The sequence below is a fragment of the Lepus europaeus genome, chromosome 18 (assembly GCF_033115175.1).
Source record: "Lepus europaeus isolate LE1 chromosome 18, mLepTim1.pri, whole genome shotgun sequence".
Lineage (NCBI taxonomy): Eukaryota > Metazoa > Chordata > Mammalia > Lagomorpha > Leporidae > Lepus > Lepus europaeus.
Genome location: NC_084844.1, coordinates 76,012,777 through 76,039,299, shown reverse-complemented (window position 1 = coordinate 76,039,299; position 26,523 = coordinate 76,012,777). Strand labels below are relative to the sequence as shown.

The following is a 26,523-nucleotide window of genomic DNA, read 5'->3' as shown; positions in this document are numbered from 1 at the left end:
GAAAAACTGTTACTTATCTGTATTTATGATGCTGTAATTCTCCACTTTATGCAAACTCAGATTAAAAGAGCTCCAGTTAGTGGGCAGCACTGTTGCATAGTGGGTAAAGCTACTGCCTGCAGTGTCAGCATCCCATATGGGTGCCAGTTGGGATCCTGGCTGCTCCACTTTCCATCCAGCTTTCTGCTGTGGCCTGGGAAAACAGTAGAAGATGGCCCAAATCCCTCATCTCCTGCACCCACCTAGGAGACCTGGACAAAGCTCCTGGCTCCTGGTTTTGTATCAGAACAGCTTAGGCCATCTATCTCTGCTTATGTCACTCTGTAACTCTGCCTTTCAAATAAGCAAATAATTATTTTAAAAAACAGCTTCAATGCAGAAGAAGCTCCTGGCTACTGGCTTCAGATCAGCACAGCTCCAGCTGCTGCTGCCAATTGGGGAGTGAACCATCGGATGGAAGATGTCTCTCTCTCTCTCTCTCTGCCTGCCTCTCTCTGTGTAACTCTGAGTTTCAAATGAATAAATAAATCTTTTTTTTTTTTTTTTGACAGGCAGAGTGGATAGTGAGAGAGAGACAGAGAGAAAGGTCTTCCTTTGCCATTGGTTCACCTTCCAATGGCCGCCGTGGCCAGCATGCTGCAGCTGGCGCACTGCACTGATCCAAAGCCAGGAGCCAGGTGCTTCTCCTGGTTTCCCATGTGGGTGCAAGGCCCAAGCACTTGGGACATCCTCCACTGCATGCCCAGGCCATAGCAGAGAGCTGGCCTGGAGAGGGGCAACTGGGACAGAATCTGGCACCCCGACTGGGGATAGAACCAGGTGTGTTGGCACCACAGGTGGAGGATTAGCCTATTGAGATGTGGTGCCAGCCAATAAATAAATCTTTAAAAAAAAAAACAAAAAAAACTCCAGTTATTGACAACACAGTAGACTTGCATTAATTTTAGTTCACTTTTCACTTTGCAAAGGGATCAGTGGCAGGTAAAAACAGTTGACAACCTTGCTAACCGGAGAAGAAATAGCTGAAGACAGAAAATGAAAAGCAGCCAAATAAATCATCAGCTATGATTCCATGGCCTTGTAGAAGAAATACAGCCACAACTATAAGGATTAAGTTGAGCCAGAATAAAGGAACTAAAACTAATGCTAACCATATCTTTCTGCTTCTATATAATAGCTGAGCTTGCAGGACATGTGCTGTCTTTAGAGAACAAAGAAGAAAGAAAAGCTTCTAACCCTTATCCTGTTGTAACCTATTCCCCCAACCCCTTATCTTGTTTTATTGCTTTACTGCCGCCCTGCAGCTTGTCATCCTGTTGAAACATACCAAGGTCTTGTTGCCACCCCCATCCTGATGGAATTTTCCCAAGCCCCTTTATCCTGCTGTCCTGCCATGCTCAGGGGAACCCCCCTTCCCTGCTTAATTAAGCTGCTTACTTGAGCTGATAAGAAAAGAAAAAAGACTGTGAGCATGGACAGCCCACAAGCTGATAAGAAGAAACTATCCATGACCCCCATCCCAAGCCCCTTACCTAGCAACCATTTATTTGCCCAATAAAAATACTAGTAACCTGTAGCTTGCCCAATGAAACTGTAACACAATCAGGTATGCTAATAGTGTAGTTTTTAGCGTAAATACTCTGTGAAACTGATGTTGGGGGCCGCTCTCTCTCTCTGCACCCTACCAGAGGGTGCTGCTGAGATGGCCCATTTGCAAATGTAATAAACTTTCCTCTTGCCTTTTGCATCGATTGGAGTGGAGTCTGTGTTTCTGGGGTCCGGTTTGTGGGTTTGTGGGACGCCTGCTTAAGGGGTCTTACACAACCTGAGACAAAGAAAGAGAAATGAACCCCATCCAACACAAGCCTTGAAAAGTGGATGCTCACAATTAATGAGTGAAGCAGCTGTCCACTGATATCTTGTCTAGGGAGGGAAGATGCCCTAAGTTCTGCTTCTGAAAACTCCAGTCATAAATCTGTCCTCGTAAATCTGTCCGTGCCATCTCTTTTACAAACATACTGGACCCACCGATAGTTGGAAATGTGGTCCTAAGTCATGTAGGCTGCATTTAAACCCACCAGTACTATAACAGCTGAGGTATGATGCTGGTGATCCTATACATATTCTAACAAACTTGAATTTGATGCTCAATTCTCAGGAAATCATTCCAGCTGAGCCTAGGGCCATTAATATAAACTCCTTGGACCCTCCACTCTCTCTGTGCCTGTTTGAAAGAAGGGAGTTTTGCCACCCCAGATTTCTGTAACAGCTTCAAATTCCAGATTGGAAAAATCTGATAATTAAAGACGGGAAAGGGATCAATGCACAAAGCTTCACACTGCTCACATGCTTCACACTGCTCCCTCTGGGAAAAAGCTGAACACTCAGGGCCACACCCAGCAGGTGTGTCCGTGGGGACCCCACCAGGAAGATGAGGTGCAGGATGAGAGCAGTGGGGCAGATCCTAGTCAGATCCTCCTTCCCACCCCTCTGCTGCCCCAGGCTCTCTGCTGAAGACCATCCAGCCCCACCCTGCAGGAACCAGCCCAGCAAACAGCAGGAGGCCCTGCCAGACTGCATTCTGAGACCACCCACAGTGGGAACCCAGCTTATTTAACTGGAGAGCGGGAGTCTCCCCGCCTTCCTTCCCTGTGCTTTCAGCTGCCCTGCGTGTGCAGTTTCCCAGAACGCTGCCCTCTCCTGTAACCACTAAATAAAGCACATTAGGGACAGGCCAGGCGCTGGGAGCCTGGGAAGCCTAGGTGGGAGACAGAACAGCCCGGGCCCCAGCCCTGACCTCGGGGAAAGTTGCCATGATCGCTGAGAAGTAAGTGAGCCTCACTGGGGGCCTCCAGCCGCCCTGGCACCCACCCTTCTCCCTGACACCCACCCTTCTCCCACACGCGTCCCCGCCCGTTCCTGTACCCCAAACCTGCTGCAGAAAGTCCCAGGAGTAGGTACCTTTTCTTCTGGAACCACAGGGAGCGAAGCGGGGAGAGTGGAGCAGAAAGAGTCCCTGGCACGTGGGACCCACAGGCGGACGATGAAGAGGGAAGCAGCAGCAGGAGGCAGGCTCGGTGAGCACCCGGAAACTGCCTGGGATCCCACGTGCAGAGCAGGAGATGCAGTAAATGCAGGAGGAGTAACACAGCCCCCAGGGCAGACCTCGACCAGGGAATGAACTCCCTCTGGTCCAACCCTTGGGCGGGCACTATCACGCGCATGCCCACAGGCATTCAGAAGGCAGATTACATTGGAGATCCTGGGTACTCTGGGAAATGGAGTCCAGGCCACAGAATCCCTACAGACACCAGCTGGCCCTCCCCAAGGGGTTCAGGCTGGGGTGGGTGCCCACAACCAGAGGGCATTTGCTTTTGTTAAGTCCCTCCTTCCTGTCCTTCCCACCCCCAAATCTCAAGGATCAGTTGCTGTTCTTCCTTTTCTGAATCAAAATTTTAAAGAGTGACACCTACTGCTGCTACTGACCCCAAATCCTGGCTCCCTCATAACCTCTGTCTCTTCCAGAAAAATCTTATTTACTGCTTTAGCCCTAGAAATCATAAATGGCTATGGTAGAATGTAACTTTTAACAGAGGTGTAGAAGGCATGGTTTAACATCCAGTTTTGAGGATACAATTTTTATTTGTGTTTTATGGATGTTTACAGTTCTTTTAAGATTTATTTATTTATTTGGAAGTCAGAGTTACAGAGAAGGAGAGGCAGAGAGAGAGAGAGAGAGAGAGGATTTCCGTCGGCTGGTTCACTCCCCAATTGGAGGCAGCGCCACAACACTGACCCCTTACAGTTCTTTTCAAATCATTTTACACTGTCTTTTTATTCATCTAGTATGGAGACAAACAGAGGAATGGACACAGAGCTAACACAGCTGAGTATTCAAGAAGACAGGTTAAGGGGTTAAATGCCTTATATCATTTATACCTTCGATTAATTCTGGGGACAGTATTATCTGGAGTTTACAAAGGAGAAACTGAATGGAAAGAGCTTAGAAAAACATGGTGTTTTTTAATATCATTAAAAAGTCTAAGTTAAAGGCCAACCAAGGGGTCAGCGCTGTGGCATAGCAGGTAAAGCTGCCACCAGCATTGACATTCCATATGGGTGGAGGTTGAGTCCCAGTTACTCTGCTTTCAATCCAGCTCTCTACTATGGCCAGGGAAAGTGGTGGAAGATGGCCCAAATCCTTGGGCAGCTGCACCTGTGTGGGAGACACAGAAGAAGCTCCTGGCTGCTGGCATCAGATCAGTACAGCTCTAGCCATTGTGACCAATTGGTGAGTGAACCAAAAGATGGAAGATGTCTCTCTCTCTCTCTCTCCCCTTCTACTCTGTGTAACTCTGACTTTCAAATAAATAAATAAATCTTTTTTAAAGAGCCAATCAACATATAATACTAGTTTTAAAAATCTTTTTTTTGTCTTGGGTCTCAGTTTTTAAAATCTGATTTCTCATAGGGAAAAAATGTGAGAGATACAAAGACTACCTACGAAAATAATTTACACTGTAAAGAACCACAGAGGATTATAACTTGTCTAGAAAACAAAGGAGATTCAAAGTTTCTATTATTTCATGGTAATTTTTTCTTATTTTTAATATCAAGATAGTATGTAAATATGCAGTGCTAGGTATTTGTGTGTTGTTTGATATGTTTTATTTTTAAGCAGAAATTCAAAGAGATAACTGGGTAACATGGGGTTCTATATCTCTGATTACTTCTCTCAATTAGAGATCATGGGATTAGAGTTGGTGCTGGATTAATAATGCTTAAATCTTTATCCACTGACTTCACACCACAATTCACTATGAAAGACAATATTCTTTGGGTATTGCTCTTTCTTGCCAGACTGTAAACTTAATGGGGTCTAGAAACATATTTGCTTTGACACTAAAACTCAGCATCTTGACAGTCAGTCTTTTAGTTGAATGAATAAATGATATACAAAATAAATATTTCTGCCCCTGAAGAACTGCCTAATAGAGAAGAAAATAAAAATTGATTTGATGACTGTCAGTATTAGGTGAATATATAATTTGTTGTTCTGATATAAGCTTGGTCATAAAAAGGGCATATTAATAATGACACAGAGTTGAAGTGTATAAACATCTAGGGCCAAGCAGGTTAAATGTTCACCCTAACTATGTAAGGCATTCCATGTCAATAGGAGAGGAAGGAGGAAGAGGGGAGGGAGTGTAGGTGGGAGAGTGGTTACAGTGGAAAGAATCTCCATGCTCATTAATTATTAGCAAAGAGAGAATCTATGATCATTTGTTGCTTAAGAAAGGGTGATAGGCATTATTTAATTATAATGCAGGCATTAATGTTTTCCTGTCTCTGAAATAGGAAGTCTATAACTCAGAATTCCTTGCTGTTTCATCAAAAACAATTCAAAACAAAAACCTAATTAAGCATAAGAGGAAGTTATGCATTAGAAGTGTATTCTAATTTCTAGGAGATTCAGTGGTTAGAAAATTCATCCCAAATCTTGCTGCAAAATGTCCCATATATTTTCCATGACCACTACCCGTAAGCATAAACTCTTTTTTTTAAAAGATTTATTTATTTGAAAGTGAGAGTTACACAGAGAAAGGAGAGGCACGGAGAGAGGAGAGGCAGAGAGAGAGAGAGAGAAAGATCTTCCATCTGCTGGTTTACTCCCCAATTGGCCACAATGGCTGGAGCTGAGCTGATCCAAAGCCAGGAGCCAGGAGCTTCTTTCAGGTCTCCCACTTGGGTTTAGGGGTCCAAGGACTTGGGCCATCTTCTACTGCTTTCTCAGACCATAGCACAGCTGAATCGGAAGTGGAGCAGCCGGGACTCAAACCGGTGCCCATATGGGATGCTGGCACTGCAGGCGGCAGCCTTACCCACTATGCCAGAGCACTGGCCACCATAAACCCTGTCTTCCTCAGAACCAGTATCCCAGACACCAGCCACCACATGACATCCCACGGCACACTCCCCCCCCGCCCCCAGCAGTGTTCTGCAGCTCCTGCTCCTCTCCACTTTCACTGGAAGGATCTGCTGCTCCTTTTCTTCATGCAAGTAAGTCTGATTCAGATGATGTCCCTGATACACTTGGCTGGCAAGAGCCATGGCATGTGTCCATGACCTAGCTAAATGCAAAGCTGGAACATTTTTAACTTTTCACTGCCATGGTGAGACAAGGACTCCATCTAATGAAGTAGGGGATTTTTCAGGGAGTCTAGAGAATCAAATATGACAAAATGACAAATCTTAACCAAAGACTGTCATGGTAGAGAGGAAGAGAACCCAAAATGAATTTTTCTATCTTTTCTTTTCTGATATAAGTGCCTAAAAACAAAGCCAAGGAAGGCTGCGACAGACCCATTCTGAAAATTCCTTAACATCTTCATTTTCATCCAAATTAATACATTACTTGAAGAAAATAAACTTTTACATAAATGAAAATGTAATACTACAGACAAGTGTACAGGAGAAAAGAGGCACTCAATTACCTTAGAAAAATCTGGGTCCATTAATGTGTTCCTCCAGAACCAATGCTGCAGTACAATAGAACCACAGCCTCTGACATTCCCCCTCCACCCTGATGGATCTTGGGTTTTCTTCCCACCTCCCCTCTCCTGTGAATATCTAAGTAGTAGGACAAAAGGAATCCAAAGATACGATGATGGTATTTAACATGGAATAAACATATTGTTTTAGTCAGTACAATCCTCAATACTACAATAATTATTTCTAGTTCACTGATTACAAAATTAAGTATATGAAATCTATTCCTAATTAATCATCCCATTGAGAGCTTAATGTAGACTTTCAGAGGTGAAAGAAATAGAGATATGTGTAGAGATGTGTATCTCTATAATACAGATTTACCTCTGTACTTTATAGACAATATACCATGTTTGTATTTTTTTTTGCAGTCTGGCATAGTTTATTACATCCAGCTTGCCACTTTGGAAATTTTATAATTAGACATTAATATACAACAAATTTTGAATCTTTACAGATAATATAGAGCACCCTAGGCCCTCCCAGGGCAGAAAACAGATCAAGAGCTCATACACTGGCTTCAACCACAAGGAGCAGATGAAGATATCATCGGAAAGATACCTATCCCTGCAGTGTGGCTGCTGAGCAGTTCTGCCCTTACGGATCTTGTTTGGAATATACATAGTATGAATTATGTGTCACTCTCACAATTTATTTAGCTATTTTTGAAGTTAACACCTTAAAAAAATAACTTGAAAGACAGCAACTGAGATCCTCCATCTACTGCTTTATTTTCCAGATGCCCATAACAGCTGGGGCTGGCCCAGCCAGGAACTCCAAGCCTTTAAGCCATCATCTGCTGCCTCCCAGGTGCACAAGCCTGACCCACTATGAACAGATGCCCCTACATTTTTTATTTTCCACAAACTTTTTGAAGTCACTTTTGCCAAAAGGTTCCTGACACCTCTCTTGTTGCTTTCATAGCGGCAGACCCTGGAATGCCATCTCCCAGTACAGAAGACAGCCTCAGTAGTCCTCGAAGATCAAGAAGTAGGCAGATGGTGACATCTTTGTTGTTAATGTAACTGTGAATGTGGCCAGTACTGCAGCTCATTAGGCTAAGCCTCTGCCTGCGGTGCTGGCACACCAGGTTCTAGTACCAGTTGGGGCACCGATTCCATCCTGGTTGCTCCTTTTCCAGTTCAGCTCTCTGCTGTGGTCCGGGAAGGCAGTGGAGGATGGCCCAGGTGCTTGGGCCCTGCACCTGCATGGGAGACCAGGAGGAAGTACCTGGCTCCTGGCTTTGGATTGGCACAGGCGCCAGCCATAGCAGCCATTTGGGGGTGAACCAATGGAGGGAAGACCTTTCTCTCTGTCTCTCCCTCTCTCACTAACTCTGCCTGTCAAAAAAAAAAAATGTAACTGTGAATGTTCATATAATTTTGTTCTGTTTACACAAAAATATCTTTGTTTAACAATTGAAGATTGATGCTGTAAAAACTGTCCTCTATTATAAGGTCTAAAGATTAAATTGTGCATCCTACAGATTCCTTCATAATAGAATTAGTTTCCTACCTTGAAGAGAATAGAGAAATGAAAGAACAAGTTGGGCTTAGAATAGAGAAATGAGGGAGCAAGTCCTAGATCGCTTGCTGACAATAGCAATATCACATGAATACTTAGCAAACCATTTCAACCATTAGATAACAACTTAAGAAAACATTTACCAGAAGGTCCAATGCCTTCTATAACATTTTTCTGCAATAGCATAGCCAAAATAAGAACTCAAATAATAATCTCATAGCTAGATTCACTTCGCCATCAGCGAAGTATACAGTAAGTAGAAAAAACCTCCCTTTCAGACCAAAGGGAAAGAAAGTTTTAAAGTGAGAATATAATTTTCCTCATGGGCATTGTCTACCTTAGAAAAACTACTACAGAACATGCCTGTGACTATAGACTTGTAGTTCAGGCCACCGAAGATTAGAGATGGGAAACGGGCACTCCCTTGACTTGCATCCTCTGGTCTGCTTTAACACAAACCAGGAGGAAAAGAAAGCTCGGCATCAGAAGCAATGGGTGGCAGGCGTATTAATGGCTGATCTTTACAGTGATCTGCCCTCAAGGAGACCCAACAGGCAAGTCCACTGCAGTGGCTTTCAATGTGGTAAGCCTGGGCTTCAGCAGAAGTCAGCTTGTGAAGAGCCCTGGCAGCTCTGCCAAGAGTTGGATCACTGGAAATGGACCTGCCCTGGAGTCGAAGGATGCCCAGGTCAGAGCCACAGATCTTATTGGCTCTAAGCTGAAAAGCCCTTCACTCAGTCCAATTTCCAAAGTGACCACTGCAGCTGAGGGGATGGTCAAGTAGGGTCAGAAACATTGCAGGCAGAACTGTAAATTTCTTGTTAGAGATGCCACCTGCCTTTACCTGGCCAGCTCTCCTCCCAGGCCAGCCAAGTAATGAAAGTCAACAGAGTGCCTTCCCCTAGGAGGTTCACACCTCCCTTAGGATATACCCCATGTGAAGAGATAGATAGGTCTGGGCCTCTTAACTTACAAGGCCTAAAGCCCACCAGATTATTATCAAGCCCCTTCTATCAGGTTCTATTTGCCTCTCAATCAGAAAACTTAATTGTAGCTTAGACAGCACCTTTCTTAGCTCCTCTAATAATGACTCTGTCCTTTGTTCTAGGCCCTGTCTAGTGCACTTGGGCCTCATTCCTTTGTAATCATAACCTCTACTCTACCACCAATGGCTCTACTCCCAACCTGTGTGTACTGATGGTCCTCTTCCCCACTTAATGCTGTATAATTGTTCAAACCTGGTAAATGCCACTCTTAGGATCATTCGTTACTATCCTCACTCTGTCTTGTATGACCTTGTATAAATATGATCAGAGTTGGCAAACTTGGAAGGCTTCCATAGCCTTGGCAACTCATGACGACAGCCTAGGGTGGTTACTGGCGCCATAAACTAGAGTGTCAATTTGTTGGGTCAACAACAGGAGCCACTGTGCACTTGCTCCTCATGTGGGATCTCTGTCCTTAATGTGCTGTACATTGTGATTTAATGCTATAACTAGTACTCAAACAGTATGTTTCACTTTGTGTTTCTATGTGGGTGCAAACTGTTGAAATCTTTATACTGAATTGATCTTCTGTATATAAAGATAATTGAAAATGAATCTTGATGCAAATGGAAGGGGAGAGGGAGCGGGAGAGGGGAGGGTTGCGGGTGGGAGGGAAGTTATGGGGGGGGGAAGCCATTGTAATCCATAAGCTGTACACTGGAAATTTATATTCATTAAATAAAAGTTAAAAAAAAAAAAAACAACTGTCCTCTAATTTTTTGCTATTTTATTATTTATAAACCCATTTTGAAGATTTGTAGATCCATAAGTCCCTTGAGGACAGTGCACCCTGGTTTTGATATCCTTCACAGAAATAAATACAAACTGATTTCCATGGCGGGGGGAATCACTACAAACTATTGAACTTGTCACAAATAAGAGGCTGGGAGAATGGCTGCTCTGGTTATGCATAGTAACTACTATAGCACTTAAATAGGTATAAAGAACCTGACTGTAGGAAATAAATATAAAGAATTGTCTTGGGCCCTCTGCCAGCTCTAATCCTCTCATTAGGGAAGTGACAGTCTGACAGTCATGTGAACACACCTGAGGGGGATGCAGCACTGCCCCTCAGGGCAGGCAATGAGCTCTTCCCCTTCAAATGGTGGCAAGGTTGCAGCAGGCACACAAGGAGTTGCTCTTCCTTTAAGTAAATGGGGAGTATTTGTTAAAAGTATTAAACTAAAATTTGGGAATCTCTGTATTGCCCTATCCTCACATTAGTTAACATTCAATTACATTTTTTAAAAGATTTTATTTATTTATTTGAGAGGTAGAGTTAGAGAGAGAGAGGCAGAGAGAGAAAAGGGGTCTTCCATCTGCTGGTTCATTCCCTAAATGGCTGCAATGGCCAGAGATTGGGCCGATCTGAAGCCTGGAAATCAGGAGCTTCCTCTGGGTCTCCCATGTGGGTGCAGGGGTACAAGCGCTTGGGCAGCTCACCCTAGCATGCTGACTGGTTCCACTGTTCAAGCACACATCTCCCATTCTCTTTTGGCGGGTCTACTGTAAAGAAAGGAGAGTATCTACAGTAATTAATATCTTACTGTTGCTCTTGCTGTCCACCTGCAGGCCTGAGGGAAGAGCACTTAAATACACACTGTGGAGTTCTGGACGTAGTTTCCAAAATTCAGTCTCTTCGCAGCTTAGGGACTCTGTCCTCATCAATCACCTTAAAGCCTGCAGGAGTAGGGAGAAACTGTGTTTGAAGAATTCACAAATAAATTGCATTGAAGTCAACCACTACCACTTCCACCACACCCCTAATTCAGGGTTCTGGCAAATCCCAAGCGGACCAGGAGTGACTCAGGAGGTGACCTCGACTCTCAAAGGCTCCAAAGAGCCTGGTGCACCCAGGGCGAGCTCAGCACATCGCCCTCCCGCCCCCGCCACTAGGACGCCCGGCTCCCAGATCCTCCAGGAGGCGAGAGGCGGCCCCGCAGGTCCAGGCACACGCGGACGTGCATCCAGAGCTGTCCCAAAAAGCAGGCCCAGCTCGGGTGTCGCCTCCTGACAAAGTCACTGTCTCCTACTCCCTCCCGGAAGGCTGCAGGCCAGCACCCTGAGTCGAGGCCCTCCCGTGAAGAAAGCCGCCCCCGTGGGAACCCCGCTCCACCTGCGGGCAGGGCTGGGGAAGAAGGGCTAAGCCAGCCTCCACCCCAGGACTGCAGCCTGGGAAAGTCCAGGGCTCCAGCGCCCCTGCAGGGCATGGCGTCTCCCTCAGTGCGCTCTGAGCCTGGCCTCAGCCATCAGCAGCTCCCTTGCTTCCAAAATCTGCTGCAGGGCGGCTCAGGCTCCGCCCGGCCAGGGACCTCGGACCAATCCTCCCTGAACTGGGACAGGACCGGCGCTGCCAGACTTGCCCCACGCCGGGCCGGCTATAAAGGCGGTGGTCATTGGCGGGCACCTGGTAGTTGTGTGTGCGGGTGACGTGGGTGGTGTTACGTTCTTGGCCATTGAGCTCAATTTTGGACGTTGGGACAAGAACACAGGCGGCAGTGATGAGAGCTAGAAGAGCCAGGAGGGGAGGCAGACCCGGTGAGTGCGACCCTCAGCCTCTCCCGCCAGCCCCGCTGGCTGAGGTTTGCAGCAAGAGCTGCACTTGGGGAAGCAATGAAGGCCGAGTCTCAGCAGGAAAACCAAGGGCCCGATGCGGATTTGCACACTGATGCTGCATCTGTGTGGTCTGCACGGGCAGACAGGAGGAAGGGCTTGGTAGGAGGGCGCTGGAGGTGCACTGGGCCCTCGTGCACAGCCTGCTGTAGGCATCCAGGGCAGCAGAGTCCTGCGGGGTCCCTAGAGATCCTGGCTGCGCTGTGCCTTCCGTCATCCACCCTCCTGCGCTGCCGCTGGGGCAGTGCTTCTGCGGTTGGATGTCTCGTTCGAGTCCATGGTCGTTTTCTCATGATGGGCTGATCTCACGCAGTGACAACCGTGGAACAAATCACTGTTCTGCGGCATCTGCCTCCCAGGAGCGTTGCGGGTTACAGGGGGGCACGGGTGAGCCGGTGGCACCTCCTGTGCGTGGTCTCTGGCCCGTCCAGGACCGAAGGCGGAAAGGGAAGCAGAAGAGCTGGCTCAAGGTAGTCCCGCTGCGGGTTCCATCAGGTGTGAAATGTCTCCCGATTGCGGTTAACCTTGCAGGGAAACTGTCCCCTTTTGTGGGCCAGAGACAGCATTTGCTTTATTAGCTGTGCAGTATATTGAAAATTAAAATTTGGGCAGTCCTATCTTTAGTCCTCACAGCAGCACTTACTTTATGAGGAACACATGAAACTGCTCAGTAATTCGGTGCTGAGTTTTTTTTTGGACAGGCAGAGTGGACAGTGATAGAGACAGAGAGAAAGGTCTTCCTTTTTTTTTTTTTTTTTTGACAGGCAGAGTGGACAGTGAGAGAGAGACAGAGAGAAAGGTCTTCCTTTTTGCCATTGGTTCACCCTCCAATGGCCGCCGCGGTAGCGCACTGCGGCCGGCGCACCGCGCTGTTCCAAAGGCAGGAGCCAGGTGCTTCTCCTGGTCTCCCATGGGGTGCAGGACCCAAGGACTTGGGCCATCCTCCACTGCACTCCCTAGCCGCAGCAGAGAGCTGGCCTGGAAGAGGGGCAACCGGGACAGGATCGGTGCCCCGACCGGGACTAGAACCCGGTGTGCCGGCGCCGCAAGTCAGAGGATTAGCCTGTTGAGCCACGGCGCCGGCGAAAGGTCTTCCTTTTTGCCATTGGTTCACCCTCCAATGGCCGCTGCGGCCAGCGCACTGCGCTGATCGGATGGCAGGAGCCAGCTGCTTCTCCTGGTCTCCCATGGGGTGCAGGGCCCAAGTACTTGGGCCATCCTCCACTGCACTCCCTGGCCACAGCAGAGAGCTGGCCTGGAAGAGGGGCAACCGGGACAGAATCCGGCATCCCGACCAGGACTAGAACCCGGTGTGCCAGCACCACTAGGCGAAGGATTAGCCTATTGAGCCACGGTGCCAGCCCGGTGCTGAGTTTAATATTAGGTTGGTAAGCCTGCTATTGGCTTTTGGTTTGTTTGTAGCTATTGGACGACTTTATTTGGTAAAAATGCATTCAGGTCAGTAGTGTACTCAAGGATGGTCATTTAGGGAAATGTACTTTTTTTTAAGAGTAAAAGATTGGAAGACACGATTGAGCTACCTCAAAACTCCACCACTCCTGGGAAGGCCACAGTTGGCAAGAAAAGCACGTAGCAAACTTTCATCAAGTAAGTTGAGATTCCTGTGTTTGCAATCTGAACAGCTCACTGCTGAGCCGGGAGGGGAACTGCTCTGAGCACAACTCACTACAGAACTGCTCTTGCAGACTTTCCCCGAAGGAAGCACTGCTGTGGTCAGAAGCATTCCAGGAGCTGCTGGCCTGCAAATGTGAATTAGTCTTCAATTTAATCCATTGTAAGTATCACAAGAATGCAGAAAGGCTGTGTCCTCAAACACACATGAGCAGCTCCGCAAGGGGAATGAGACTTAACCTAGGTCTGTTTATCTCCCTTTATTTCTCAGCATATTCACCCCAGATGGGGGAAATAAATCACCCTTCAGCTCTGCAATGGCAGTGCTCTGGGTGGAGGCTGAGGATGCTTTTCATTGCAGGCAGTGTTTGCAAGAGACTTAGTTCCCTGACAATTTGTGCCTCTCCTACAAATACATTTTGGCATTAAAAACAAACTGAAGTATTTATGTTTTAGTAGTATGGCACCAACTTAAGTATTTTGCCTACTGGCATCTTTGTCTTTAAAGAGCTAAATCCTCAGGACTACAGGATTGAGTAAAAACTAGAAAATAGCTAATCCTAGTACTAGAAAAGCACAAGGGATTATTTGATCATTCGGTTCTTCATATTTCACATGCTTTTTTTTCTACTTTTCCCTTCCTACAGATATTCTGGCTGTATTGAAGGCTTTTTTAAAAACTGAATTCTGTGAAGAAAATATAGGCTTTTGGCTGGCTTGTGAAAACTTCTGAAAAATCCACCCACCCCAGAAGCTATCCTTAAAACCAAGGTAAATATATACAGTCTTCATAGAAAAAACCCCCAAAGAGGTAAGACCAAATTCCTCATTTCAGTATAAAGTGTACACCCTTGGCACCAAGAAGCAACAAAGGAAGTAAAGATATAAGACTAAAGCAAGGGCCAGGGAATCTGAAAAGCTTCCTTTCCTGGTGTCCTGGCTTTCAACTAAGTATCCCCAGACCTGGCAGGTGGAGCTCATCACATGTTACAGCTTCTGATTTTCACTTTCAAAGAGCAGAGCTCCCTTCTCTAACGAAGGATAATGAGTGATCTTTGTTTCAGATGAGCATGCTTTCAAACCAAAACTCTTATTATCCAAAATATACAAGAAGCTACAACCCCCAGCTGTACAACTGCCTGGAAAAGGGCGTACAACATGATGTTTTACTTATTTGAAAGGCAGAGTTGCAGAGAGAGGTCTTCCATCTGCTAGTTCACTCCCTAAATGGCCACAGTGGTCAGGGCTGGGTCAGGCTGAAGCCAGGAGCTTCCTCCAGGTCTCCCATGTAGGGGCAGAGGACCAAGCACTTGGGCCATCTTATGCTGCTTTTCCCAGCAGGGAGTGGGTAAGAACTGCAGTAGCTGGGACTCAAACTGGCATCCATATGGGATGCTAGTGCTGCAGGCATCAGTGTAACTTGCTATGCCACAGCACCAGCCCCAGGTAGAACACTTATCCCTGTTTTTTGGAATCAGAGTTCTACTAGGGCTTGAGTGAAAAACCATAGATCGGCCGGCGCCGTGGCTCAACAGGCTAATCCTCTGACTTGCGGCACTGGCACACCGGGTTCTAGCCCTGGTCGGGGCACCGATCCTGTCCTGGTTGCCCCTCTTCCGGGCCAGCTCTCTGCTGTGGCCAGGGAGTGCAGTGGGGGATGGCCCAAGTGCTTGGGCTCTGCACCCCATGGGAGACCAGAAGAAGCACCTGGCTCCTGCTATCCGATCAGCGCAGTGCGCAGGCCGCAGCGCGCTACTGCGGCGGCCATTGGAGGGTGAACCAATGGCAAAAGGAAGACCTTTCTCTCTGTCTCTCTCTCACTGTCCACTCTGCCTGTCAAAAAAGAAAAAAGAAAAAAACCATAGATCACCACAGACACCATGGTTGATGAGAAAAAGGGAGCCCCAGAGTAGAGGACATGTTCTGTTTCCTAAGGCAGAAGTCTGTGACTGCCAGAGACTGACATTCAATTCAGTTCCCTCAGAACTAATGATTCCAAGCTAGGTAGTGAGTCAGGAAGCTGGTGACTGTCCAGGAGATGCTTGTATCAGAACAGCTTCCACCACTGTACAGACACAGGCAGGAAATATGTGGTCTGAGGGGGTGGGTCTTGCTGGAAAAGCAGGACTGTGAGATAGAAGATAATGCAATGGAATGCTGTTGACCTAAACTCATTTAAAATCAATAGGTCTGGGATTCTGTGGCCTTAACTACCTAGCTGTATATCTTTCATTAAATCAGTGCATGTTACCACATAGTGGTTTTGAGTCCCAACTAATGTAACATGTTGACTATGTAGAAGAGTACTAAAGTTCTTGTGACTCCATTTCATGCATGCTATTCTTGTATATTGCTGAACCTGAAATGATGTTTGAATTGTTAAATGGTATATAAAATAGTGAGTGCTTGTGTGTAGAAAACCACAGTGTCTATTACAAGTGCCAAAAACTCTTGAAGGCAGTTAAGCTTTGAAGTGGTCTTTGAATATTTGAATACATTTATTTTGATAAATACTGTCATTGAATACTTACAGTCCAGGTGTGAGCTGATTTGATGTTGATAACTAGAATTATGACCAACATAAGGGGAAGATCTTTGTAGTAGAGAAGAAGTGTGCATTACTGTGTCTGTGCAGGGAGAACTGACAGCCCCAGAGCTGAGAAGAGGGTGGCAAGGAAGATGCTCTTTTCTAAACCTAAGTCACAGCACATCCTTAGACCCACCCAGGGTAAAAAATTTTACCCAGGGTAAAAATTACTAACAGAATCTTTTATTAAACAACAGGGTCTTTGATGAGAATAGAACATTGACCTAAATCCCTTTTTGAGGATTGAGAAACAACTAAATAGAAGTGAACTGTATGGAGACAAACACCAATGTTACATTACTCAACTCTCCACTGCACCAATGAAGGAAGAAGACAAATGGGGAATATGGGCCTCCCCCTTTTTTGTCCTCTTTTCTTTGGTTCCAACTCACATGGGCTTCCAGAAGACATACATGGAAACTGTTCTCTTCGTGGTCAACATAGATCTCAGAATTTCCCTTATTCATTTGCCTTCACTTGCCTAACAGATTTTGATTATGTTACTTTAGGTAATGAGGAAAGCAACAGAAGTGCACTTTTCTCCCTCATTTTTATAACATTTATTTGAAAGGCAGAGTTACAGAGAGGGTGTAGAGACAGACCTTCCATCTATTGGTTCACTCCCCAAATGATCACAATGGCCTGAGCTGAGCCGATCCAAAGCCAGGAGCCAGGAGCTTCTTTCAGGTCTCCCACAGGAATGCAGGGGCTCAAGCACTTGGGCAGTCCTCTGATGCTTTCCCAGGCACATTAGCAGGGAGCTGGATTGAAGTGGATCAGCCAGGACTTGAATCAGTGCCTATATGGCAGTGGCTTTACCCACTGTGCTACAGTGTGGGACCCATATATGTATATATTTCAAAGACTCATTTATTTGAAAGGCAGAGAGGCAGAAGAAGAGAGATCTTTCAACCTCTGGTTCACTCCCAAAATGTCCACAACAGTGGAGGCTGGGCCAAGCCAAAGCCAGGATGTTGAACAGTGCATAATCTCTAAGTATTAAATTGAAAAGGCTGAAGCTGGTGCCATGGCATATTGGGTAAAGTCACCACCTGCAGTGCTGGCATCCCATATGGGTACTGGTGCATGTCCTAGCTGCTCCGCTTCTAATCTAGCTCCCTGCTAATGTGCCTTGGAAAGCAGAAGATGGCCCAAATACTTGGCTCCTGAATCCATGTGGGAGACCTGAAAGAAGCTCCTGGCTTTGGATCAGCCCAGCTCTAGCTTTTTGCAGGCACTTGGGAGTAAACCAGCAGATGGAATATCTCTTGATGTATGTCTCTCTGTAACTCCTTAAAAAATAAACCTTTAAAAAAATAAGGTTTATTGACATGTGCTATGATCCAATCCAGTAAAAGTAAGAGAAGCAATAACTATCGCTACCTATATTTTTATCTAATTTAAGTATTGTGTAAACTAAAATATACAATACTAGGAGTATACTATCAGTAATTACACTACTGAGGTGGGGACTGCAGTACACAGGTTAATCCTCTACCTGCAGTGCTGGCATCCCATATGGGTGCCAGGTTCTAGTCCTGGTTGCTCCTATTCTGGTCCAGCTCTCTGCTGTGGCCTAGGAGGGCAGTGGAGGATGGCCCAAGTGCTTGGGCCCCTGCATCCACATGGGAGACCAGGAAGAAGCACCTGGCTTCTGGCTTTGGATCAGTGCAGCTCCAGCCATTGTGGCCATTTGGGGAGTGAACCAATGGAAGGAAGACCTTTCTCTTTCTCTAACTCTACCTGCCAAATTAATACATAAAATCTTTTAAAAAAGTAATTACCAATACTCAGTGATTATAATTAAGAATTTTAATAACTATATTGATTCTTTTTTTTTTTTTTTTGACAGGCAGAGGTAGACAGTGAGAGAGACAGAGAGAAAGATCTTCCTTCCATTGGTTCACCCCCAAATGGCTGCTATGGCCGGCGCTATGCCAATCCAAAGCCAGGAGCTGGGTGTTTCCTCCTGGTCTCCCATGCAGGTGCAGGGCCCAAGGACTTGGACCATCTTCTACTGCTTTCCCAGGCCGTAGCTGAGAGCTGGATTGGAAGTGGAGCAGCCAGGTCTTGAACCGGCACTCATATGGGATGCTGGCACTTCAGGCCAGGGTGTTAACTACAGTGCCACAGTGTGGGCCCCAGTCCTAGCAGTTCTATGTTGTTTAGCATTTCGTCTTCAGTGTCAACTGCTAATAATACAGTAGAGTTGTAGAAGACCTGACAGTCATGCAAACCTTACCACAAGCTAGTACTGTGTAGAATAAATCCTGTAAATATAAAGACAATCTTATTTCACAGCGGAGGAAGAACCAGAGGGGTAAAATGACTTGCTAATGTCACTTAGCTCTTTCAGTACAGAAACAAGGAAGGGTCTCAGCTTTATGCCACTTGCCTCAACTAGATGAGCCTGCAATTTTAATGACACTCAACTTGGGCTCCGGGAGTTTAAATGAATTTTCCAAGGTTACATGACAAAGAAGCACCAAAGCCAGAAGTAAAAATTATTGCTCTCATCTTTCTCTTCCTTATCCACTATGGAAGTCTGATTTACAGTTGTAAATTATTCTAATATCATTTACAACCAAGAAGCATTATTTTTTGCTAACTTTAACAATGAAACTATTTTTAGCCATTGAGGAATTTATTTTAATGAAAGATATAGACATCCTTTTTTGTTTTGTTTTTTAATTGGAGATGCAAAGAGACAAACAAGTAGTCAGAGAAGTGGTATTCACCCTCTAGTTCACTGCTCAAATGTCCACAGTGACCAGGGCTGGCCCAGGAGCAGGGAACCCCATCATCTGAGCCATCACTTGCTAGCTCTCAGGGTTTGCATTTCCAGGGAGTTGGAGTCAGGGGCTGGAACTGGGAATCAAACCCAGAAACTCCAATGTGGGATACAGGCATCTAAACCACAAGGCTACACCCTGGCTTCCAGACTTGTTTTTTCACCAGTCATCTGAAAATGAAAGTTAGTTCGGACCTGAAGTCTAAGGCTCTGGAGTCCTCAGGTGTGTATATCTATGCATGAGAGTTAGTTGGGTTGCCCAAGCAGAGTCTACAGTTTAGAGAGAACAGCAGAGTGAAATGTGTGTCAGAGGATGTCAGCACTGGAGAGTGGCTGTGCTCTAGTCAGAGGCTGAGGAGGACAAGTCCACAGAGAGCAGCAGTACCAAGGGAGTGTGCTAGAAGGTAGGGAGAAAAAAGGTTGAAAAACAAATATGTTAAAAAGATTTGTTTATTTATTTGGAAGACAGAGTTATAAAGAAGGTGAGACAGGGAGGGAGAGGGAGAGATCTCCCATCTGCAGATTCACTCACCAAATGGTCACAATGGCTGGGACTGGGTCAGATCAAAGCTCGGATCTGGAACTCCATCCAAGTCTCCCTCATGGTGGCAGGGACTCAAGAAATTGGGTTGTCTGCTGCTTCTCAGATGCACTGCAGAGAACTGGATGGGAAGTAGAACAGCTGAGCTGTAAATAAGTGCCCATATGGTGTGCCAACATCACTGGCAACAGATTATCCTAATGCATCACAACACTGGCTCCAACAAATGAATTTAGGTAAAACAATTCAAAATGCCAGGGAAATAGCAAATAAAATGTCAGGGATGAGCACTGTGGTGCAGCAGGATAAACCACTACTTAGGAGGCATACCTCATTCTTAAGTATGATGATATTTTTTTAACCACTTTTGTACAAGAGAGTAACAGGATGAAAACTGTTCTCCAAGGAGTCTGATCTGATAACCTCACATAGGATAGACTGAGATGAGAAGAAATTGCAAGACAGATTACGAGTGCAGAAAAGAGGAAACTAAAACTGGAATGAAAGCATGAGGAAGGAAATACAATCCATGTTTTGCAAGAAATAAAATCAAATATATATACTGTTTATAGAAAAATAGAAATAAAAGCAAATATGAGAGAGTTTCAAAAGTTTGTGGAAAATGGAATTAAAAGATAATCTTATTTTATGCAACAAATTTTGAAATCTACGCATGTGAACGTTCTTCAAAAAGTTCATGGAAAATGTCTATTATACAAAAATGGTACATGGATTTCAAAAAAAATTTTTAAAGAAAATCCATTTATTTTTAATTTTTTATTTATTTAAGAGGTAGAGTTACAAAGAGTGAGAGAGAGACAGAGAGAAAGGTCTTCCTTCTGCTGTTTCACTCCCCAGATGGCCGCAACAGCTGGAGCTGTGCTGAACCAAAGCCAGGAGCCAGGTGCTTCTTCCCAGTTTCTCATGTGGGTGCTAGGGCCCAAGCACTTGGGCCATTTTCTATTGCTTTTCCAGGCCATAGCAGAGAACTGGAATGGAAGAGGGGCAGCTGGGACTAGAACTGTACCCATGTGGGATGCCAATGCCACAGGTGGAAAATTAACTTTGTTTATTTTTATGAAAGACAGTTATAGGGGGGTGGAAAGGGGAGATATAGATCTTTCATTTTCTGGTTCTCCCAAAATGACCACAAGAGCCAGGACTGGCCCAGGCTGAAGATGGGAACCAGAAGTCCATATGAGTCTCCCACAGGGGTGGTAGGAGCTCTTCTGCCAGGAGCATTAGTAGGAAGCAAAACATCCAGGACTGCAACTCGCACTCAAATAAGGGATGTTGGCCTCACATGTGGCAGCTTACCCTGCTGTGTCACAAAGATGGTCATTCAAAATAAATTCTTGAGGGTTAAGCCACCTTTTGCAGGGCCAGCATCCTATATGGGTAGCAGTTTGAGTCCTGGCTCCACTTTTGATCCAGCTCCCTGTTAATGTGCCTGGGAAAGCAGTGGAAGATGGTCCAAATGCTTGGGCCCCTATACCATGTGGGAAACTCAGAAGAAGCTCCTGGCTTCAGCTTGGCCATTTGGGGACTGAATCAGCAAATGGAAATCTCTTTGTAACTGTGACTTTCAAATAAATAAATCTTTAAAAAACATTCTTGTGCACTTAAAAGACCTCTTGCAATACAGGTGCACAGTTACTTATTCAGGAGAAATGCTAATTCAGGTGCAAGAAATGCTGGTATCAGGGATGCCATGGTAAAGTAGTAGTGTGGAGAGGCCACTTAAGGGAGTTTTATGTAGAACACAGGCAGCGGTGTTTTAGAGTTTAATAGATAGTGTTGGTTTAAAAATTACATATTGGGACTGGTACTGTGACATAGAGGGTAAGTAAGGCCAGCAGTGCCACCATCCCATGTAGGTAATGGTTTGAGACCCAGCTGCTCTGCTTCCAATCCAGCTCTCTGCTGAGGCCTAGGAAGGCAGTAGAGGATGGTCCAAGACCATGGGCCCCTGCACCCAAATGGGAGGCCTGGGAAAAGCTCTTGGCTCCTAGCTTTGGATCAGCCCAGCTCTGACCATTGTGACCATTTAGGAAGTGAGCTAGTGGATGGAAGACCTCTCTCTTTCTCTCTGCTTCTCTGTAACTCTGCCTTTCAAATAAAATAAATAAATCTTTAAAAAAAAAAAACTTAAAATAATTATGTATTAACTTCCAACTGGGAGATCAGTAATTAAGTCAAGGTAAAGTTAGTCATTTAAATAGCCATCTAGTCAGCCAGTAATGATGACCTCGTTTCATTTCTAAACACAAATTACTTTAAATGGCTTTAGAGATGTACTTATCAAAATAATGTGGGCAGGACTCCCTGGGGCAGCATGGAGGCTGTGGGAGAATGCAGAGCACCTGAACCAGTGAGCCCTGGGCAAAGTGTTGTGAAGCTGATACAGACTCCCAGTCTCTAAATGACAGACACATGGTTCACAAATGGAACCAGAAGAAAACTGCCTGAGTAGTATAGTAATAGGAACAGGCACAGAACCCTGGTGTTCCTGGGAATGGTCCTTTTGGTCCTCTGCCATTACTTCCCCTTAGCAACAGGCAGAGCCTGCAGCCTTCTGCCACCTACCCTCTCCCCACAGAAAGGAAGAGTTGGAGGGGCCTATGGAAGTGGTGCATCTTGGGAGGCTGAATCTCTAGAAGAGAGGGCAGAGCAGGTACGGAGCTCACCTGGCAGTGCCTGGGGACAGTTTGTCCATTACTGCATTTTAATGGGGACAGCAAAACCCTTCCCATAGCCCTTCCCATACACACTGCAGAGGCTTAATTGGTGAATCCTTCCACACAGCAGTGATTGGGCCAGGAGCTAAACACAGCAACTTCCTCTAGAACTGTGCTGGGGGAACAGTTCCCACTCAGATGGAGGGAATGGGGACAGGCTACACCCCCCCACCAAACACAGGTCAGGTCATAAGGCTCTCACCAGCTAGCAGCTCTCTGGTCTCACCTCCCTGGTCTTTCTAGCTGACAAGTTCTTCCCAACTTTGCTGCCTGGGAGGGACACACGCAGGTGTCACCTTCATGGAAAAACTAGTTTTTTTTAAGATTTATTTATTTCTTTGAAAGAGTTACACAGAGAGAGAAGGAAAGGCAGGGAGAGGGAGAGGGAGAGAGGGAGAAGGAAAGGCCTTCCATCTGCTCTTTCACTCCCCAATTGGTCACAAGGGCTGGAGCTGTGCCAATCTGAAGCCAGGAGTCAGAAGCTTCCTCTGGGTCTTCCCACATGGGTCCAGGGGCCCAAGGACTTGGACCATCTTCTACTGCTTTCACAGGTCATAGCAGAAAGCTGGATTGCAAGTGGAACAGCCAGGACTAGAACTGGCACTGCGGGCAGCAAATTTATCCATGACTCCACAGTGCCAGCCCCAACCTAGAAGTTCAAGTTGACATAGTGGACACCACACTGTGGTCCCCAAGTCTAACGTAACCATGGGCAATGCTAATAGATTGTGTCACAGGCTGAGGGAGGTGACAGGCATGCTCTGCTGCAGAGCTGTGACATAGGAGAAGGGGCTCCAGACCAGGAGAAAGGGGACCTTGGGGTTCCCCGCCCTTCCTCTCTCCTCAGTGACCACTCTCCAGACCACCTCTTCTCTGTGGCCACAGACAGCTCTGAAAGCAGTGTCTTGGGGCAGGGAGGGAGGGTTGCAGGAAAGATCTCTGAGTAGTTGGTCCAGAGGGAGCATTCCTCTTAAAACATTACAGTGCTGTCTGAACCCACTCCCCTGGCCTTGATGGTCATTTGTCTATTAATGTCCCACTTCAGATGATACCTCTGATGATACCTCCAAACTTTGCTGTTGGACAGGAGGTGATTGGTGAGAAAATCCTACCTAGAGTTTTAAAAGATTTATGTATTAAAGAGCACTTCCAATCACTGGCTCACTCCCCAAATGTCTGCAAAGCCAGGGCTGGGCCAGGCTGAAGCTAGGAACTCCGTCCTGTTCCCCGACATGGATGTCAGGAGTTCACACACTTAGGTTATCACCATTGCTTCCCAGGTGCATTAGCAAGAAGCTCAACTGGAAGCAGAGGTGTGACCTGATTTTAGGTCCTCCAATATTGGCTGTGGGCATTCCAAGTGGCAGCTTACCCCACTGTACCATAACACCCTCTACTTTGATATTATTTATTTATTTACATATTTATATGTTTATTTATTTGAGACACAGAAAGAGACCTTCTATCTGCCATTTCACTCTCCAAAGGCCTGAAATATTTAGGGCTGGGCCACACTGAGGCTGGGATCAGAGAACTCAATTTGGTCTCCCCACATGGTTGGCAGGGACCCAACTACATAAGCCATCACCTGTGCCTCCCAGGTTGCACATTAGCAGGAAGTTGGAATTGCAAGTGTGCCAAGACTTGTACCAGGCACTTTAATTTGGGATGAAAGTTTCTCAAGAGCCGTCTTAACCACTGGGCCAAGCACTCACCCCCCACCTCAGTTTTTAAAGAAAGACAAGGATTCCATTCTCTTTCTATTACCCATAAATAAGAGTGTGGATAATCTCAATTGCTTGCTCCAAGCCTAATTCCTTTTGCCACAAAGAGAATCAACTTCAGATAATGGTAGTGCTGTGAGTCACAGAGCAGAGGTGAAAAGAACCCACGTTCTCACTGACGTCACTCAGCCATTGAATTTATCAAGCCCAGGACCACTGTGTCTGGCTCTCCTCATTGTTCAAGCTGGTTGGAGATGGGCTCTTAGTGACCTGAACTAAAAACATCCCAGTGAAAACACCATGTACTCTCTACAAGATGTCTGGGAGAAGGATTTTGAACTAAACTATCCACGGTCACCTAGTAGGCCACTAAAGAGTTGGACTCACAATTTTGTCTTAGTACGAGGTGTCCTAACTGAGGACAAAGCCACCAGGATTTCTTCTGTTTGATTCATCTTCCATTTGAGGAAGGTACTGTAGTGCCTAAAAAGGAGTGCAGGAACCTCAGTTTTCCCACTCAGCTGTGTGGCCCTGAGAAAGGTGTTTAGATTCTATTGGCTCCACTTTCTCACCTGCCCATGGAGAGTATCACAGTGCTTGTTTAGAGGGTTATTGTCAGTATCAAAGAAATGAAATGACTCACGTGTATTATAGTTTATTCCAGCTATGAGTGGCACACAAAGTAAATATTTAAAAGTGTAGCTTAGGGGCCAGCATTGTGGTATAGTGGGTTAAACCACAGCCTATGACTGGCATCCCATAGGGTGCCAGTTCTAGTCTTGGCTGCTCCACTTCTGCTGGAGCTCCCTGCTAATACACCTGGGAAAGCAGTGCGGAATCCAAGTACTCAGGTCCCTGCACCCAGGTGGGAGGCCTGGATGAAGCTGCTAGCTCACGGTTTCAGCCTAAGTCCTAGTGGCTGCAGCTATTTGAGGAGTGAACCAGCAGATGGAGGATACCTCTCTCTGACTTTTCTTTCTCTGTAACTCTGCCTTTTAAATAAATAATGTCTAAAAAAATAAAACCACCTGTAGCTTAACACTTCTCTCACATTTAAGGATTCAAAGATATTCATTCCAGAGGGGCTCATTTGCCTTGTTGCCTTATCCATAACATCCCCTCATGGTACAAAATGGTTCCTGCAGCTCCAGTCATCCACCCTCCATCCCATCCAGAAGGACAATAGCAAATGAGAAGAGCATTTTTCTACTCTAAGAATATTTCCTTGGCATTGCACCTAGCAGATATGATTGACATTTCACAAAGAACAGTTCAGAGCTAACAGAATTTACACATCCAGAGTCTAGAACCCAAAAGATTTTACAGGACCCAAGATGTTAGCAGGAAACAAAAGGCCTGGGGAAAGTGTTCTGAATGTATTACACTTGGTAATGAAGCTTTCGTGTAGAAATAACAGCAAACCCGATTTAAGTGGCTGAAATGTTCACACCAAATAAAAAGGGAACTTCAAAAACTTTTCACATGACATTAAGCAGAAACACAGAAAACATTCAAAATCAAGATCATGCACTGTATGCCCTGAAACTCTTAAGCACTGCAAACATGAAGATGAACTGTACCTGTATCTTTATGGGGAATCAAGAAGGCAGGACTGCCTGTTGCTCAACCACCTACACCCACACCTGAGCAGTTTCTGGACCTGTAGGGAAGATGTTTTAGAAAGGGAAATATGTGATCAATGCCATATTTCTGACACCCCCACCTTCCATAGGAGCACAGAAGCCATCATTTAGTTCCCCTAAAAGTACTTATCTTCCCCATATACAACTGATATCATTTTTTCCCTAGTCTTTTGTCTAAAAAAAGAGGCACCAGATTTCAAGATTTTGTTTTATAAGTCTATACCTAGAGCCCTCAGCGCCTTGGTTATTTTTGCTCAATACCATGCAATTTGAGCTTACAATTCTGGTGTTTGGGAAATGTTGCCAAATTAGCATCAACAACATATTTTCTTTTTTTTTTTAAGATTTATTTTACTTATTTGAAAGAGTTACAGAGAGAGAGATTCAGACAGAGAGGTCTTCCATCCGCTGGTTCACGCCCCAGATGACCGCAACAGCTGGAGCTATGCCGATCCGAAGCCAGGAATGAGGAGCTTCCTCCGTGTCTTCCACGTGGGTGCAGTGGATTGGAGCACCCATATGGGTGTTTGGCCTTCCTTGATTATAAAGGTGATTCTTAGTGAAATGTTACATAATTTCTAAGAAGAATGAGAATTTACTATAACTAGAGAACCTAATGGAAAGCAGTGTGCAGTACATTGCACGCGTTCCAGCCAACGTTTAGCTAACTGGTAAGACAGGCAAACAAGGCCTGAAGGCCGGAGCCGACCTCACTTCAACAAAAGGCCACAGCGCAGTCCACGCTCCCCGATCTCCCTCCGTCCTCTCCACACAACCTGGGGAGAGGCGGACTGCGCGCACACAGAGGGAGAGGAGGCTCTGGAGCGAGCCGAGGCCGCTGGTGCAGGGACGGGGCCTGTCGCCCGTGTCCGGAGCCGGCCCAGCCCTCAGCGGTGGGGTCCGCGGATGGAAGAGCTCAGGTGGGGGAAGTCCAGGTCCCTCTGTAGCTGGTTCTGGCAGGATCCATCCGCCCACGGCCCCTTCTGGGAAACCTGGCCCCACACACTCACCACTTCCTGCTCCCGAGGTCCGGGGCTTCCTCTTCTCAGAGAGGAGAAGGCCGAGCCACCGCAGGGACGCTCTTCCTGCTGTAGTCTGGACGCGACTAGGACACAGGGATCTCGCGAGATGAGGA

At 45.9% G+C, this 26,523-nt stretch overlaps 1 protein-coding gene and 1 pseudogene across 9 annotated transcripts in view; one reads left to right on the top strand and one right to left on the bottom strand.

Moving 5' to 3' along the window:
* LOC133747332 (zinc finger protein ZFP2-like) overlaps window positions 1-26,483 on the bottom strand; it is a 48,636-nt gene extending 22,153 nt beyond the window's left edge. The window contains exons 1-5 of one of the 9 annotated variants that reach the window (XM_062175725.1): window positions 26,399-26,483; window positions 25,779-25,924; window positions 25,326-25,405; window positions 19,275-19,404; window positions 10,667-10,799 (exon numbers count right to left, since the gene is read on the bottom strand). The gene's annotated coding sequence lies outside the window, so the exon portion shown is untranslated. Of the gene's footprint in view, window positions 1-10,166; window positions 10,264-10,370; window positions 10,626-10,666; window positions 10,800-17,808; window positions 19,140-19,274; window positions 19,405-25,325; window positions 25,406-25,778; window positions 25,925-26,398 lie in introns of those variants that run through there. The other 8 variants (XM_062175726.1, XM_062175723.1, XR_009864306.1 and 5 more) reach the window with 8 other exon arrangements.
* Window positions 1-26,523, top strand: part of LOC133747049 (adenomatous polyposis coli protein 2-like) — an 834,579-nt pseudogene that overhangs the window by 459,012 nt on the left and 349,044 nt on the right.